Source organism: Ambystoma mexicanum, chromosome 5p (genome assembly GCF_040938575.1).
Source record: "Ambystoma mexicanum isolate Mex_15411 chromosome 5p, UKY_AmexF1_1, whole genome shotgun sequence".
NCBI classification, from domain to species: Eukaryota; Metazoa; Chordata; class Amphibia; order Caudata; family Ambystomatidae; genus Ambystoma; species Ambystoma mexicanum.
The window spans coordinates 369,247,468-369,263,273 of record NC_090930.1 but is presented as its reverse complement, the minus strand read 5'-3'; positions in this window follow the sequence as shown (position 1 = coordinate 369,263,273).

Genomic DNA, 15,806 nt, shown 5'->3' with positions numbered 1-15,806 from the left:
CCAGCGAACAATACGGATAGCGTCCTCAGGACACCCACATTTCGTCCATTTACAAACATTTCAGGACACTTCATGTGTTCTTAGAACAGTTTCAACTTGCCTGCGAACAAAACGGACAGGCATACCGTACTCAGGACACTCCCATTTTGTTTATTTACGAACATCCCAGGACACTTGATGTGTTCTTAGAACAATTTCAACTTGCCTACGAACAGTACGGACAGCGTCCTCAGGACACACCCATTTTGTTTATTTACAAAAATTGCAGGACACCGTGAGTGTTCTTAGAACAGATTCAGATTGCTTGCGAACAATACAGACAGATGTAGCGTGCTCAGAACACCCCCATTTTGTTTATTTACAAACATCCCAGGACACTTCATGTGTTCTTAGAACAATTTCAACTTGCTTGCGAACAGTACGGACAGGCATACCGTCCTCAGGACACACCCTATTTGTTTATTGACGAACATCCACCGTCCTCAGGACACCCCCATTTTGTTTATTGACGAACATCCTAGGACACATGATGTGTTCTTAGAACAGTTTCAACTTGCCTGTGAAGGAAACGGACAAGCATACCGTCCTCAGAACACACCCATTTCGTTTATTTTTGAACATTTCAGGACATCCATGTTGTCCGCGGACAAAGCGAACACAACAGGGGGGTCTACCACCTAAATAAATACAACATTTAACCCATCTCTTACTCCCCCACCATCCCCAAACAGTCTTAGACACCAACACACTATACTAAATAGTATTTTTCCACCAAGTTTCACCGCAAATCCAAGATGGCGGGCGTTCCCAAAAATCTGACGTGCTTCACGCTCTTCACCGTCCAATCAGTGAACACGTTGCATGTCCGCGGACATGACGCAAGCTGGTTGGCCAATCAGTACACTGTCCACGGAGTGAACAGGGAAGTGTGTCCGCGGACCGAACATAGATATCACTATGTTTTTTCCCCATTCAGTCTATGGGAAAAAAGAAGTTTTGGGACCCCCCTTATAACTTTCCCCCAATGGACCAAACCTCACCAAACTTTGCAGAGTGACCCATATACCTTTTTTGCAAAGTTTGGTGAGGATTCGTCCAGGGTGAGCAAAGTTATAAGCCGCCCAAAAAGTGCTCTTCCTATGGAAACAGCAACTTAACCATAACTACAGGGCCACTACGTTGGCCAGGTAATTACATAGTTATGGTTAAGTTGGTGTTTGCAATAAAAGTATATGGCCCACTCTGAATTTTGTAAAGTTTGGAGAGGTTTGGTCCAGGGGGTTCAAAGTTATAGGGGGGGTCCCAAAACATTTGTTTTTTCCAATTGACATAATGGGAAAAAACTTTGCGCACGCCTACAGCCCAAACCGCTGGACAGATTTACACCAAATTTGCGGCAGGAGCGGGGGCTTGGTCCTGAAAGCGTGCTTTTGCAAATTTGGTGTAAATCCGTCCAATAGTTTTTTTTATAATGACCAAAATGTAAGGCAAAAAAATTAGTGATATCTCTGTTCGCTCTGTGGACAGACTTCCCGGTTCGCTCCGCGGACAGTGCCCTGATTGGCCGAGCGGCTTGCGTGATGTCCGTGATGTCGCTGATTGGACGGCGTGGTGCATGAAGCGCATCAGATTTTCTGTGGCGCCCGCCATCTTGCTTTCGCCGACGACCGCGGACAGCGCGGTGAAACTTGGATTAAAAATTGTATTTAGTGGAGTGTGTTGGTGTGTAAGAGTGTTTGGAGAGGGTCGGGGAGTATGAGATAGGTTCAATGTTCTGTTTTTTTTATGTGCTAGACACTTTTGTTGTGTTCGATTTGTCTGCGGACAACACAGCTGTTCTGAAATTTTCTATATAAACTAAATGGTGGGGTGTTCTGAGGACAGAGTATGTGTCCGTTTTGTTCGCAAGCAAGCTAAAATTGAGCTAAGAACACTCGCGGTGTCCTTAAATGTTCGTACATAAACAAAATGGGGGTGTCCTGAGGACGCTGTCCGTATTGTACTCTGGCAAGTTGAATGTGTTCTAAGAACACTAGCGGTGTCCTCAAATGCTCTGATTACTTACCGGTAATCTTCATTACTCCTAGTCCTACTCTTCCTCATCACAGTACTGACGACCCTCCTCACCCTCTCTGCGGGTAAGGTCCCATGCTCCGGCTTGGTAATATGAAACTGAGTGATGTGGATGTGGGGGAGGAGTTATAGGAATTTAAAGAAATAGAAGAAGGTCCTGTGTCGGAGGCACGGGCCTCATAAAGTAAGCACTGGGACGAGGAAGAGTGGACGTGGAGGTAATGTTTGCAATTAAACAAAATGGGGGTGTTCTGAGAACGCTGTTCGTATTGTTTGTTGTCAGGTTGAAAGTGTTCTAAGAACCCTCCTTATGTCCATTGACATTACAATTTCCTATGGACCTTACCCGACTTTTTGTCCACTAAACAAACGATAAATCAGGCTGCTGTGCGCCGACATTATGTGATAATCCTATTACTTGCCCCATCGACCTGGCTGACCTGCTTTTGCGACACTAAATCATATCTCCCGCCCCTAAGCCTGACATTATCAAAGCATTCATATTCCCCGTCTTTCTCCGTGACGTTACAGGGTGCGTAGCCAAACGCACCCAGTCGTCTCCAGTCCTACGCGACTTTCACAGAACCCGGAAAACAACACAGATCATCTCACAACACAGCGCGCCACAATTCGGAATATGAAACTGTGATTTAAAAGCAAACAGCAAGATTGTACATTTCGTAAAGTACTTTTATTTGACATCAAATGTTTAAAGAATATTCAGCGATTTGCATTTGTCTTTGCTGTCGATCCGCAAAAGTTCATCTTGAGTCACGCGCTGTTCCTTTGCGGTACACAGGGTGTTGGTTTATGATAAAAGAAGCACTATGGTGGCAATGATAATCGGAAGGCTGTTCCAACAATGAGGCATTAGACCACCATAATGGTTGGTATGTTGCTTCTAGCTGCTAGTACCGCGTAAGGGCATATTGGTCCTTGGCGATTGTCCCATAAAATGGTGAGGGTCATGAAGTTGTTTAGAAGTAGCTGCACCTGGCAGTTAAAAATTCTGTCGGTCGGGGTCTGAAAATCGTGGCATTGACAGTAGGGAAGGATGTACCTGTTTTAAAAACATAAATTAGTCTCACGAGCCGAACTTCATTAAAAATATTCATTTTATTTATTAGGGCGTGAAACTATTTGCTAGTGAGTATAGTGCAACGGAGTATGTTAACTTATTCCCATAACCCACCCTCTCTCCTCTGCCTTTTTCAGAGCCGTCTGAGCACCAGGGGACCACTTTGGAGGTGATAGTGCGCGGTACAAAACAATATGCCACATTGAACGAACAAGTACAACTTAACCGGGCTTTAATGCCATGCTATTGTTATTATATTCCGGTATAAAATAATCTAAAGGGTTACTTACGTTATATTGGCATTTTCCATTGTCTATGCGTAATGCAGTCCCTAAATACAACTTCGTCTGTGCCAATGATCTTTCTCATAGTGGTGTAATATATAAAAGCGGTTTAGTGTCAGAAATGTCATCCTTATCGTCTCTTACGTTTTTGCACCCCTCCTTCAAAAGAAGTCTTTTGGCACGATCCCTGTCTGTCAAGGTCAAAAAACAATAGAACCTTATAGTGCGAGTCGTGGGCCACTCCGGCCTACGAGCAAAAAATGGAAGTAGCTGACCTTCACTGTGAACGAGCATAAATTCTTACTTTGCAACATTCTGTGTAAAGCCATCCCTGAGAAACTGCTTTTTACACTCCATCTTTGTATATTGTCTGCGTGCTAATGAAAAAAGTTTGTTAAAGGGAGTTTATGGTTAACTTGCGCAACTAAAAACCTATGAAATTCAGTAAAAAAACGTTGTTAACGGGACGTTATGGTTAAGTTGCGCTACTAAAAACCTATGAAATTCAGTGAAAAAAAGTTGTAAAAAGGACGTTATGGTTCCAAGTATACCCGAAAACCCCTGAAATTCGCCAGTTATGGTAAGCTAAGCAACCATAACAAGTGCCACCAACATGCACTGCTAACCCTAACACAAATACCAGCACCTCTCACAGACTGTCAGGTTTCCTTCCCCTATTCAGGCTATTTTCTCTTATTCAAGTTTCCTTCTCATTATTTCTCTTTATTTATCCTTTTTAGATTAGCCTTGTGTGGGTGGGAAGTTTTCTATTGTAGTTGGTTTGGCCTTAACTTGCTGATTCAGAATCCTGGTTCTGACCCAAGGCAAAATGGAGTCTCACAGTGACAGCTCTGATTGGTTAGAAGACACTGCAGAACAACAATGAACATTCTAAACTGTCACTCTGTGCCTTTCATCATCTAAACCCCAGCAGAGAGGACGTGTTTAGTGGCTGCTCCTGCTTTAGACTTGGGCCTGGTGGATTTTATCCTTCAGGCGTTAGCAGTTGAGCGGCTACTTTCTTGGGGGTTTCTGGAGAAGCTATCAGTTGTCAGGAATTCATTTTTGAAGACAGGAAACTCTGAAGATCCTTAAGAATTCGCTCTGGAGATAAGTGACTTTGTTTGTACTGCAGCTCTGTTCATCTTAATGACATTTACTTGAAAATTCATAAAAAGTTATCTTTGAATTTGTACTATTGAACTCCCTGAGTGCACTTGAACGCTATTTGTAAATATGCGTACTACGTGTAATCTGAAAATATCGTTGAACCTTTTGCGCGTGCGAGTGTATTCAACTGCACGTGTGTTTGCCAGCGCGTGTGTTCCTTAGCGCGAGAATCTGTTTGTCGCGTGAGAATTCAAGAGCGCGTGTGTTTTCCAGCACGGGTGCTCCTTAGCGCGAGAATCTGTTCGTCGCATGAGAATTCAAGAGCACATATGTTTTCCAGCGCGGGTGCTCCTTAGCGCGAGAATCTGTTCGTCGTGTGAGAACTCAAGAGCGCGTGTGTTTTCCAGCGCGGGTGCTCCTAGCGTGAGATTCATTCGTCGCGTGAGAACTTTAAAGCGTGTGTGTTTCCAGCGCGTGTGCTTCCTGACGCGATAATCTTATTGCCGCGTGAGAACTTTATAGCACGTGTGTTGTCAAGAGCGTGTGCTTCAGCACGAGAATTCAATTGCGCGTGCGGTTTCTTGCGCGTGTCTTTTTAAACGCGTGTATTCGATCGCGAGTGAACTCTTTGCACGTGGGTTATAAGCGCGTGTGAATAGGCGCGGAAGTTCATCAACACGGAAATTGATTAGCGCATATGTTTTTTCTGCGCGTGTTCTCGTTTGCACGTGAATTCTACTTGGCGTGGTTAGGCAAGCGTGTGTGTTTTCTGCGCGTGGATTTTGCTTATCGTGCGCATGTTCTTCAACGCAGGAAGTTTTCAACGTGAAATTCATCTGTATTGAAATAACCCGCGTGTGAGTTTAACACGTGTTTCTTCAAGAATTCACAAACTCAATTGAATTGTAAATAGTTTGAAAAAACAAAATAAAAGTTTGAAAGAAAAGGAAAGAGTAAATAAAGACAATTTAACTGGACAACTAGTGCATTTTGGAAAAGAGACAAAGAACTAAATTTTCCAGATTTGCCCAAAGTAAGAAGTTGCTGTGAATTTCAAGAGTCTCAAGTAAGAGAGATGTTCAGTTTCTTTACATGCTTCTCTAAGAAATTTCAAGAGAAGAGCCAGGTATGAATCTTAATTATTAGTTAAGGATTTAAAGTCTTTCCCATTCCTAAGGTTAAGTAAGTAATAAAGGAATTGTATCTGCTTTTCTTATATCCTCTGCAGGTTCAGCTCTGGTTAGCCTTGACGCAGTCTGCCTGGTGTTGTTTTGTTATCCACTTCCCCCTTTCCCTTTGGGGTGTAGTTTACAGAGCTGAATTGAAATCTAGTTCTGGGAATTACATTTCAGGGGGATCGTCGGGGGTTCAGCAGCTTCCGCGGACACAGGACCTCTCAGCCTGACAGAATGAAAGGCCTATAATTTAGTCCACCCGAGCTGTCATGAACCCCGACAAATCCATGGAGATGTTAGGATCTTTGATCAGGGAGTTACGGGAGGAGTTGAAAATATCTCGGGATGAAAATGCCTTACTTAGTCAAAAGGTGGATGACTTGAGTGTTAAAGTAACACAAATTCAACAGAGGGGAGAAAGGAGAGAGGATGAGGTTTCAGGGGGCGCTGGTTCTCCACCTGAGTTAGAAAGGGAAGGTGAAGATCATTTACCACAAATACAACGGGCGCCTCCAGTGGCAGAAGGGGTAAGGAGTTTAATTATGCCAGTTCCTTTGGTGCCTCCAGAACGTTATCATGGGGATCCCAAGAGGTTTAGGGTGTTTTTGGCACAATGTGAATTACATTTTATGAGTAGACCAGAATTATTTCCCTCGGATGCATCTAAGATAACTTTTATGTTGTCCTATCTTTCTGGGGAGGCATCTGTTTGGGCTGGGTTGTTGGTGAGTCAAAAGAGTATGGTTTTAGGAAATTACACCAGTTTTTTAGAGATATTCCAAAAGATGTTTGATAGAAGACAATTATCTCTGGAAGTGGATGGTGAACTTTTAGAACTAAAACAAGGTAATAGAGACTTGATTGCTTATATAACACAATTTAAGTCCCTTGTGTTAGAAAGCAAGTGGCCCGAGGTTAAACAGGGCTCGTTGTTTTATCGGGGCCTTAGAGATGAGTTAAAGGATGCATTGTCTGGAGTAGTTGAACGCCCTTCTACTTGTGAAGGTCTGATTGATTTGGTTATTCAATTGGACTTTCGTTTGAGTGAAAGGAAGGCAGAGAGGCATCATTGTCAGAGGAACGTAAAGTCTCTAGTTAGAGTGGATAGACCTAAGGTAGAGAGTAGATCCAAAGGGAATAATCCATCTCCCAGGGTCCGAGGCCCTTTAACAGTGGAAGAAAAGGCTAAGAGGAGAGATAACAATCTGTGTTTATATTGTGGAAGAGGTGGGCACTTTTTAGGGAACTGTCCTTACACTCCCAAGAAGACTTCTACCTCAGCGGTCAAGGTACAACAGATCGCCAACACGGTGCAGACAGAGGTTCCCCATATAACCGTAAATGTATCCTTGTTCTTTAGTTGGAGTGTAAGGGAAATGGTCCCGTAATGCTTGACTCTGGTGCCACCGGGAATTTCATGGATTGGGGTCTGGCAAAATCTTTGGGAATTCCAATTATTCAGAAGGAGGTTGTAGAGCAGGCTAGGGCTGTTGATGGTAGGTATCTATCTTCTGGTCCTATTACTCATAGGACTGGTTCTTTAACTTTAGAGTTATCAGGAGGTCACAGAGAGATAATTTCGTTTGAGTTAATTGATGCTCCTTTGTTGAAGATTATTTTGGGTATGCCTTGGCTTACTCTCCATAATCCTCTGATTGATTGGAGTGCTAGGACAATTGACATGCAGTCAGATTTTTGTAAAGAGAATTGCTTTTCAGGAAGTCTCTTAGAGGAAGATGTCAAACAAAGTAATTCAGTGTCTAGTTTTCTGGCTGAGACTGGAATTGGATGTCATGATGTGGGAGCTGTAGTGGGTCAACTTCCCCAGTGTTACGAAGATTTTTGGGACGTATTTGATGAGAAGGTGGCAGGAGAATTACCACCCCATAGGCCCTTTGATTGTAAAATTGAGCTGGAGCCAGGAACAATTTTGCCTAGTAGTAGGGTATATGCTCTTAGAGAGAAAGAGAATGATTATTTAAAAGAATATTTGTCGGAAAACTTGGCCAAAGGGTTTATTCGTCATTCTAAGTCACCAGCGGCCTCTCCTTTATTTTTTGTACCAAAACCGGATGGAACGCTTCGAACTTGCATAGATTATCGAGCAGTTAACAAAGTCACTGTTAAGAACCGGTAACCTCTTCCTCTCATCTTGGAAATGCTTAATCAAATACAAGGAGCAAATATTTTCTCTAAATTAGATTTGAGAGGAGCTTACCATCTTGTGAGTGTGCAGGAAGGGGACAAATGGAAGACAGCGTTTAAGACCAGGTTTGGGCTGTTTGAATATCAAGTTATGCCATTCGGTTTATGTAATGCTCCAGCGGCTTTCCAATTTTTCATTGATGAGGTTTTTTGAGAATACCTGGATATTTTTGTTGTCGTGTATATCGACGATATTTTGATTTTCTCTTCTGGCCTGGATCAACATCAGAAACATGTGCGCTTAGTCTTACAAAAGCTGCGAGAAAACCATTTGTTTGCCAAATTGGAAAAAAGTCAATTCCATACAGATTCTGTGGAGTTTTTAGGTTTTATAATTTCACCTAAGGGTTTAGAAATGAATCCTAAAAAAGTTCAAGCAGTTCTTGAATGCCCCTCTCCTACTAAGGTTAAGGAAATACAAAGTTTCTTAGGGTTTGCCAATTTTTATAGGAGATTTATCGAAGGTTTGTCTCGGCTGGTTGCTCCTATAACGAGACTTTTGAAAAAAGGAGTGAAATTTGACTGGGACCTTGTAGCAGAAAAAGCTTTTCAAGAGTTAAAACAAAGATTTACTTCTTGTCCAATTCTAATTCATCCTGATCTCTCTAAACCTTTTTTTGTGGAGGCGGACGCTTCAAATTTAGCATTGGGGGCGGTGCTTTCTCAAAGGAATGAAACTACTGGTCAACTACATCCAGTGGCATTCTTTTCTAGGAAGGTTTCTGCCGCTGAGGTGAACTACACAATTGCAGATCGTGAACTATTAGCAATAAAGTCCGCTTTTGAAGAATGGAGACATTTTCTGAAAGGGGCAAGACATACGGTAATGGTCCTTACTGATCACCGAAATGTATTGTTTTTAAAATCTGCAAGAACTTTGTCTCCACGACAACTTCGTTGGTCCTTATTCTTTGCCGATTATGATTTCATTGTGACTTTTAAACTCGGAAGTCAGAACAAAAAAGCTGATGCCTTATCCCGCCAATTTCCTGGTAGTGAGGAGAGAGAGATTCTGGAACCAGAACCTATAATTGCTCCAGAACGTTTTTTGTTAGCTGGAGCCATTAAAGAAATGGATTTTTTGAATGAAGTTCACCAGAATATGTCCTTGCAGAAGATGGAGGAGTGGGTGAGACTGGATCCAGCCAGAAGTTTGAAAGACAATCTTCCTTTTTTTTTATAACAAGCTTTATGTACCTACTGAAGAGTTAAGAGAAAAGGTTTTGAGAAATTGTCATGAATCCATTTTATCAGGACATCCTGGTTTCAGAAAAACTCTGGAATTGGTTCGAAGGAATTTTTGGTGGGACGAAATTCACCAAGACACATTGAACTTCGTTAAAACTTGTGTAGTCTGTGCACAAGCAAAAAGTCAAGTTGGGAAGCCGCATGGTTTATTGGAGCCGTTACCTGTTCCTCCTCGTCCTTGGCACACTATTTCTATGGATTTAATTGTTGATCTCCCTCAAGATAAGGTTTGTACTACCATTCTTGTTGTGGTGGATCTTCTTACTAAAGAAGCACATTTTTTACCAATGGAGGGAGAGGTTACCGTGGAAAAACTGGCTCATAGTTTTTTGCAAGGTGTAGTTCGACTACATGGACTCCCAAGTCAAGTTATCTCTGATAGGGGATCTCAATTTATTTCAAAATTCTGGAGGGCCTTCTGTAAGAAACTTGGAGTGGAAGTTAGTTTGACTTCTGGGTATCATCCAGAGAGTAATGGACAAGTGGAGAGAGTAAATCCGGAATTGGAGAAGTTTTTAAGGTGTTATTTACAAGCTAGAGAAGAATGGGTGGATTTGGTATGGTTGGCAGAATTCTCTTACAACAATTGTGGTAAAGATGCTACTTCTATGTCCCCTTTCTTTTTGGGTTGTGGGTTTCATCCTCGCTTTCTGAGTTTTGAGGTGTTGGAGGATTCTGGGAATCCTAGAGTGGAAGATCGTTTGTTGGTAATGAAGAATAACTTGGATCGAGCAAAAAAGGTGCTGGGAGAAAACAAATTGAAAAATGAAAGGTGTGCTGATTTGAGAAGGAAGGCTGGTCCTGAATATAAGGTGGGAGGCTTAGTTTGGCTTTCTACCCGGTACCTAAAAATTAAGGGGAAGAATAAATTCAGTCCACGATTTGTAGGCCCATTCGAGGTAGAGAGAATCATCAACCCTGTGGCAGTACGATTGAAATTACCCAAGCAATTGAAGGTACATCCTACTTTCCATGTTAGCCTTTTAAAACCAGTTTGTACAGGAACTAGATTTAGAACACCACCTTCCCCTGTGATTTTGGAGGATTCATCTGAGGAATTTGTGGTTAAACAAATTTTGGATTCCAGGAAAGTGAGGGGAAGGTTACAGTATTTAATTGATTGGGAGGGATATGGACCTGAGGAACGATCTTGGGAAGATTCAGTTGATGTACATGCCCCCGTTTAGTTGCTAAGTTTCATGCTAAAAATCCACATAAGGTAGGCCCAGAGATTGGGCATTAGGAGGGGGGTACTGTCAGGTTTCCTTCCCCTATTCAGGCTATTTTCCCTTATTCAAGTTTCCTTCTCATTTTTCTCTTTATTTATCCTTTTTAGATTAGCCTTGTGTGGGTGGGAAGTTTTCTATTGTAGTTGGTTTGGCCTTAACTTGCTGATTCAGAATCCTGGTTCTGACCCAAGGCAAAATGGAGTCTCACAGTGACAGCTCTGATTGGTTAGAAGACACTGCAGAACAACAATGAACATTCTAAACTGTTACTCTGTGCCTTTCATCATCTAAACCCCAGCTGAGAGGACGTGTTTAGTGGCTGCTCTTGCTTTAGACTTGGGCCTGGTGGATTTTATCCTTCAGGCGTTAGAAGTTGAGCGGCTACTTTCTTGGGGGTTTCTGGAGAAGCTATCAGTTGTCAGGAATTCATTTTTGAAGACAGGAAACTCTGAAGATCCTTAAGAATTCGCTCTGGAGATAAGTGACTTTGTTTGTACTGCAGCTCTGTTCATCTTAATGACATTTACTTGAAAATTCGTAAAAAGTTATCTTTGAATTTGTACTATTGAACTCCCTGAGTGCACTTGAACGCTATTTGTAAATATGCGTACTACGTGTAATCTGAAAATATCGTTGAACCTTTTGCGCGTGCGAGTGTATTCAACTGCACGTGTGTTTGCCAGCGCGTGTGCTCCTTAGCGCGCAAATCTGTTTGTCGCGTGAGAATTCAAGAGCGCGTGTGTTTTCCAGCACAGGTGCTCCTTAGCGCGAGAATCTGTTCGTCGCGTGAGAATTCAAGAGCACATGTGTTTTTCAGCACGGGTGCTCCTTAGCGCGCGAATCTGTTCATCGTGTGAGAACTGAAGAGCGCGTGTGTTTTCCAGCGCGGGTGCTCCTAGCGTGAGATTCATTCGTCGCGCGAGAACTTTAAAGCGTGTGTGTTTCCAGCGCGTGTGCTTCCTGACGCGATAATCTTATTGCCGCGTGAGAACTTTATAGCGCGTGTGTTTTCAAGCGCGTGTGCTTCAGCACGAGAACTCAATCGCGTGTGTGGTTTCTTGCGCGTGTCTTTTTAAATGCGTGTATTCGATCGCGAGTGAACTCTTTGCGCGTGGGTTATAAGGCGCGTGTGAATAGGCGCGGAAGTTCATCAACACGCAAATTGATTAGCGCGTGTGTTTTTTCTGCGCGTGTTCTCGTTTGCGCGTGAATTCTACTTGGCGTGGTGAGGCAAGCGCGTGTGTTTTCTGCGCGTGGATTTTGCTTATTGTGCGCGTGTTCTTCAACGCAGGAAGTTTTCAACGTGAAATTCATCTGTATTGAAATAACCCGCGTGTGAGTTTAACACGTGTTTCTTCAAGAATTCACAAACTTAATTGAATTGTAAATAGTTTGAAAAAACAAAAGAAAAGTTTGAAAGAAAAGGAAAGAGTAAATAAAGACAATTCAACTGGACAACTAGTGCATTTTGGAAATGAGACAAAGAACTAAACTTTCCAGATTTGCCCAAAGTAAGAAGTTGCTGTGAATTTCAAGAGTCTCAAGTAAGAGAGATTTTCAGCTTCTTTACAAGCTTCTCTAAGAAATTTCAAGAGAAGAGCCAGGTATGATTCTTAATTATTAGTTAAGGATTTAAAGTCTTTCCCATTCCTAAGGTTAAGTAAGTAATAAAGGAATTGTATCTGCTTTTTTTATATCCTCTGTAGGTTCAGCTCTGGTTAGCCTTGACGCAGTCTGCCTGGTGTTGTTTTGTTATCCACTTCCCCCTTTCCCTTTGGGGTGTAGTTTACAGAGCTGAATTGAAATCTAGTTCTGGGAATTACATTTCAGGGGGATCGTCGGGGGTTCAGCAGCTTCCGCGGACACAGGACCTCTCAGCCTGACACAGATTTCATGCAGATGTTGCACACCACTGTGTACTATTTACCCTGTGTTTCCTTTGGGCGTTGTGAAGTAGTGGCTATTCCCCTGGCTGTAGCCTTTTCTCATTCTTTTCAATTGCAGAACCATTGATTGGTCTCATGTGCACCCCCCACGACAGCACCACCATCGACACAGTTGCAACCTCTCCCTCCCCCACTTCATATGCCTCCCACATCACTGATTATCCCACCGTGTCAGCCTTCTGCAACCCCATATTCCCTAAGTGTAAAGAAGGAATACAAATAAAAGAGGCCTCACACACGTACAAACACAAAACAAAACATCACAAACACATTATAATATAACAAAATCATTCACCGTGTTCTCAAATGCAAACCAAACAGTGGGGCAGTAAGAGAGCTCAATCATTTATAGAATGTGGAAATTCTCTTCCGTGTAAAAGGTGTTCTGGGTGGCTGCACCAAACAACTCTTATAGGACTTACACTATGGTGATAAGGTATGAGGTGGGATTTATCACCTTATAATGCCTGACGGATTTTATAGCCGCAAGCAAGGCGAGGGTGAGCACGAAGTGCCAAGGTCAGTACAGCCCACCAATAAGGGCTTCCTCAAATTAGAATTCTGGAGCAACATATAAAGTGCAAGGTTCAAACAATGTTGGGGTATACAATCCAATTAAAATGACCACCATGGAAGACCACATGCCAATGAGGAATGGGATATGGGTGCCGAGGAGTCCAACGTTACCGAGGTAGAGATGACATCGAGGTTGTGGTAAGTGATCCATTTAATTTTACTGAAGGGGGAGAGTAGTGTGGGCACAGGGCAGTTCCAGCGGAACGGGTAGAAGATGGCAGAAGAACCAGGCTGTAAAACTTTTTGATCCAAGCTACCTGTTTCCATGTTTGCATGTTTACACACACCCATGTCATGATTTATCAAACGGCAGTTTATGACACGGACATATTTTTCCAGAACCTCCACCTTGATCTACCATATAAAAAGTCAAGTTGGCCATTGGGCTCGCCATCACTGCTTTGTTTTAAATGCATGCTTTATGTTAATGTTTTAATATTTAACGTATTAATTAGGTGTGTATAAATACATCCAGTTTTCTGACTGTTAAATATGTTTTGGCTTCTATATCGCCGACTGACTCTGTTACTCATTGACACTATGATGTATATCATTTTCTTTAAAAGTATATCTTACACGATCTAGATACAACGATGTTTTTCCTTCTTCAGGTAGTTCTCTATCACATTGCATTTGAAAAGTGTATGCCATTATTTAGTTGCACAAAGGAAGAGCCTTCACAGTAAGCTATAATCAGCCCATCATGCACAAAAAGTAATTGCAAACTGCAGCATTACAGACATAATAGTATACTCTTCAAGGCAAGCATATGTTTGATTTGTATTGCCCTATTTACTGACTTGAGCATGGTTCAATTGTACTACATAGCTTGCCTGCCATTAGTAACAAAAGGGAACTGCAATTGATGTTTTGCACAGACCAATGCAACCCTTGTTATTTTTTCCTGTATGGCAATAATCAGCTTTCTCCTCCAAATATCACACCCGTTTAAATGTTCTCAATTGCACAGATGGGAAGAAAGACCAACCATCGATACATTCTTTCTCTGAAATTCGAGGTGTAATGTCGATAGGCTTAGCAATTAATCCAGAACATGGCTACTTTACATGTAGTCTTTTCTTTGCATAAGAGAACAACACAGCTGTTTAAACATGTGCTAACTTATTCTCTGTTCTCTTTAACACATGTCTATTACTAGAAACAAATAATTCAATTCACCGACATATACGAAGTACCTTGTGAAAACGATAGGAGATTTGGGGCCTGATTTACAGAAAGAAGTGCAAAAGAAGTGCAGAAATATCTGCGTGTGTGCTAGGATTTGTGGTGCAAATGTGACCTGCAAGGAGGCGATTTACAGAATCAAGCGCAAGCATGGCCCAACAGTGCAAAAAATATAAGATTGCACTAGATTTGCCCACAACAGACCAAGTACCCACCTAAAAAGCCCGTCATGCGCACATACAGTGCTGTGCCACCAAATGCACTGAAAAAGCTAAAATAGAATGACGAGCACTCACATGTCACCACCATTACCTGAACCCAAACTAACCATCAACAACCCCCATAATGATTTACATCTCCACACCCCAAATGAAGCGTGCACTCACACCCACCATTCCTGCATCCTGTACACTCACAAAACTGAGCCAGCCACATGAAAAGGGCAGTTACACCCACTAGTCCTACTCCTTGCACACACATAAAACACACTACAGCTCGCTGAATCCTGGGACCTGCAGACCAGAACACATGTTGGTTGATTTCACTTCTGGGGCCACACAAGCCACTTCGAGGGTTCTAGGGCCCGCTAGCCTGGTCCAGCCTTTCCATCTGAATAAACTTCATGCCACAAATGCCCCAAGTATACATCTAGCTGGGACGTGCCCGCCTGATTCGAGAACCTCAGGGCCCACTGTATTCAACACTGGGTCCTGCTCCAGGGCCAGCCACAGGGCCTGGTTGCTAGCCATCAACTAGCACCTGACCCCACAGAAGTTCCTTTTTTCAGAGCGACATCCGTAGGTCCAGAGGAAGTTCGCCTTCTCTGCCAGACAAAACGTCCTTGGACCAGCATTCATCTTTCAGTCCGTACCAAATTATCAGGAAACCACTGTCTGACGTTGACCTGGGATTGGTCTCTACACACCCGCAACAACTATTTAGTGGTCCTCCACTCAGGCAGGACACAACTCCTTTGCGAATTGGCCTAGAGCCCTAAAAAGCAAACTTGTAGGTGTCAGGATTGGAAACTCTCTTCACCTGATAACATTAGGCTGCAGTCTTGTGGGTGGTTAAATTATCTTCATCATGAATTCTGTATGATACCAGGTACAAAAAGTTTCTCTTGATGATGATGTTTTTAGAACACAACTGTTACTTTATATTTGATGTATCTGGATAGAGGTGTTAGTTTTTTCTCACAAATGTATTCTACACTTGTGACTTATGCATTTAATTTGTTATGCTTTCTGTTCTACTCATGTTTGGACGTATTAACTTTGATTTTTATGGAGAATAAAAACACAAGTAATTGTTTGTTTGAATAAATAATGGTCAAAATCAATTAGTGGCCAGGTTTAGATGGATACCTGTTTTTGGCACTTTTTTATGTTAATATAGTTCGCCTTGGTCAATTAATTTGAATACCTAGGAAAAATGTGGGTCCACATCATTCTTTCCTTGAGGCTAATTGAAAGTATGCCTCTCCCTCACTTCCATGATATTGCACCAGAATTAGAAGTATCTCGCCGAAACTGTATGGGAAGGCCAGACCCCACTTGATTACCACACATGAAACTGAGCAAGCCACATGCAAACTGCACACACTCCCCTAGACCTACTTCCTGTACACACATGAAACTGAGCCAGACACGTGCAAAGGCCACCTACACCCAAAATACCTACTCCATTTACACACA